Source organism: Seriola lalandi, unplaced genomic scaffold, assembly GCF_002814215.2.
Source record: "Seriola lalandi dorsalis isolate HSWRI2012SDOR001 ecotype SW California unplaced genomic scaffold, Sedor1 jcf7180002054458, whole genome shotgun sequence".
Classification (NCBI taxonomy): Eukaryota; Metazoa; Chordata; class Actinopteri; order Carangiformes; family Carangidae; genus Seriola; species Seriola lalandi.
This window is the reverse complement of record NW_019525011.1, coordinates 3,519-6,018: the sequence shown is the minus strand read 5'-3', so window position 1 is coordinate 6,018 and position 2,500 is coordinate 3,519. Positions and strand designations below refer to the sequence as shown.

At 41.1% G+C, this 2,500-nt stretch overlaps 6 non-coding genes across 6 annotated transcripts; all 6 read right to left on the bottom strand.

The window, feature by feature from the left end:
• Window positions 1-379: 379 nt before the first annotated feature.
• trnan-guu (transfer RNA asparagine (anticodon GUU)) lies at window positions 380-453 on the bottom strand. Its single transcript has one exon. It is a non-coding gene; the product is annotated as a tRNA-Asn (tRNA).
• Window positions 454-857: 404 nt separating this feature from the next.
• trnan-guu (transfer RNA asparagine (anticodon GUU)) lies at window positions 858-931 on the bottom strand. Its single transcript has one exon. It is a non-coding gene; the product is annotated as a tRNA-Asn (tRNA).
• Window positions 932-1,122: 191 nt separating this feature from the next.
• trnan-guu (transfer RNA asparagine (anticodon GUU)) lies at window positions 1,123-1,196 on the bottom strand. The gene has a single exon. It is a non-coding gene; the product is annotated as a tRNA-Asn (tRNA).
• Window positions 1,197-1,606: 410 nt separating this feature from the next.
• Window positions 1,607-1,680, bottom strand: trnan-guu (transfer RNA asparagine (anticodon GUU)). Its single transcript has one exon. It is a non-coding gene; the product is annotated as a tRNA-Asn (tRNA).
• Window positions 1,681-1,871: 191 nt separating this feature from the next.
• trnan-guu (transfer RNA asparagine (anticodon GUU)) lies at window positions 1,872-1,945 on the bottom strand. Its single transcript has one exon. It is a non-coding gene; the product is annotated as a tRNA-Asn (tRNA).
• A 343-nt stretch (window positions 1,946-2,288) lies between these two features.
• trnan-guu (transfer RNA asparagine (anticodon GUU)) lies at window positions 2,289-2,362 on the bottom strand. Its single transcript has one exon. It is a non-coding gene; the product is annotated as a tRNA-Asn (tRNA).
• Window positions 2,363-2,500: the final 138 nt, after the last annotated feature.

Below are 2,500 nucleotides of genomic sequence, written 5' to 3'. Positions count from 1 at the left end.
AAAGGGGGCGTGGCCTTGATCTCTAATCTCCACCCACCTGCATTTGTGATTGTTTTTAGTACCAGTGTTTCCTTCTCGAATTCGGGCTTGTCATTAATCAGGTTTCTGCCTGTCTTCTAAAAAAACAAAATTCATTGGGGGTCATTATTAGATACATAACCGTACTTCCTGAATTTATCTGTCAATTTATTGACTTTTTGTTGTGTGTAAAACACCAAAACTGTCTTAGAGTTGTTGAAGGTATAACTTTGAAGCATTGGGTAAATCACCACTGATAAAGTCTTCTATTTAGTCTTTGGCATTCATGTTTTTGCTCTGATGTTCTTACACCTTTCCTTTTTCATCTTGATCATGTATCTTTGTCAGTTTATGTGTAAAACGTCCCTGGGTGGGCTCGAACCACCAACCTTTCGGTTAACAGCCGAACGCGCTAACCGATTGCGCCACAGAGACATGTTCATATTGAGGGGGTGTGGCCTCGATCTCCAATCTCCACCCACCTAAATTTGTTATTTCTAGTATCATTGATTCTTTCTAGACCTCAGGCTTGTCATTAATCAGGTTTCTGCTTGTCCTTTCAAAACTGAAATTGGCTGTGTTAGACTTTTAGTAAAATAAAGACTGAATTCAGTCGCCGCTCCTTACATTTTTTGTTATGTGTAAAACATGGAAATTTTATTGTTTAGAGTAGTTGAAGGTATAACTTTGTACCATAGAGTACATCAATAATGGTAATATCTCCTATTTACTCTTTGACATCTATATTTTTTCAGTGAGGTTCATTAAGTCCTCCCTTCCCATCAAAGACATGAAGAGTCTCATTTAGATGATGTGTCCTTGTTTATTTAAGTGTAAATCGTCCCTGGGTGGGCTCGAACCACCAACCTTTCGGTTAACAGCCGAATGCGCTAACCGATTGCGCCACAGAGACATGTTCAACTTGAGGGGGCGTGGCCTTGATCTCCAATCTCAGGCTTGTCATTAATCAGGTTTCTGCCCGTCCTCTAAAAACCAGAATTCACTGAGTGTTTGTTATTTGTGGTTTCTCTTACCCTTACCTGTCATTGCAGAAAGAAGGTTTTTCATTCCAAATAACATGTCGTTGTTAATTTAAGCCTGAAACGTCCCTGGGTGGGCTTGAACCACCAACCTTTCGGTTAACAGCCGAACGCGCTAACCGATTGCGCCACAGAGACTTGTTTAGCTAAAGCGGGCGTGGCCTTCATCTCTAATCTCCACCCACCTGCATTTGTGATTTCTAGTATCATTGAATCTTTCTAGACCTCAGGCTTGTCATTAATCAGGTTTTTCTGCCTGTCCTCTAAAACCTAAAATTGGCTGAGTGTTAGACTTTTAGTAAAATAAAGCTACTTCCTGAATTCAGTCGCCGCTCCTTAAATTTTTTGTTATGTGTAGAACATGGAAACTTTATTGTTTAGAGTTGTTGAAGGTATAACTTTGCACCATTGAGTACATCAATAATGGTAATATATCCTACTTACTCTTTGACGTCTATATTTTTGCAGTGAGGTTCATTAAGTCCTCCCTTGCCATCATAGACATGAAGAGTCTCATTCAGATGATGTGTCCTTGTTTAAGTGTAAATCGTCCCTGGGTGGGCTTGAACCACCAACCTTTCGGTTAACAGCCGAATGCGCTAACCGATTGCGCCACAGAGACATGCTCAACTTGAGGGGGCGTGGCCTCGATATCGAAGCTCAGGCTTGTCATTTATTAGGTTTCTGCCCGTCCTCTAAAAACCTAAATTCACTGAGTGTTTGTTATTTGGGGTTTCTCTTACCCTTACCTTTCATCACAGAAGGTCGGTTTTTCATTCCAAATAACATGTCGTTGTTAATTTAAGTGTAAAACGTCCCTGGGTGGGCTTGAACCACCAACCTTTCGGTTAACAGCCGAACGCGCTAACCGATTGCGCCACAGAGATGTGTGTAGCTTAAAGGGTGTGTGGCCTCGATTTCGAATCTCCACCCACCTAAATTTGTTATTTCTAGTATCGTTGATTCTTTCTAGACCTCAGGCTTGTCATTAATCAGGTTTCTGCTTGTCCTTTCAAAACTGAAATTTTTTGTGTAAAACATGGAAACTTTATTGTTTAGAGTTGTTGAAGGTATAACTTTGTACCATTGAGTACATCAACAATGGTAATATCTCCTATTTACTCTTCGACGTTTATATTTTTGCAGTGAGGTTGATTAAGTCCTCCCTTCCCATCAAAGACATTCAGGGTCTCATTTAGATGATGTGTCCTTGTTTATTTAAGTGTAAAACGTCCCTGGGTGGGCTTGAACCACCAACCTTTCGGTTAACAGCCGAATGCGCTAACCGATTGCGCCACAGAGACATGCTCATGCTGAGGGGGCGTGGCCTTGATCTCCAATCTCAGGCTTGTCATTAATCAGGTTTCTGCCCGACCTCTAAAAACCAAAATTCACTAAGTGTTTGTTATTTGGGGTTTGTCTTACCCTTACCTGTCATCGCA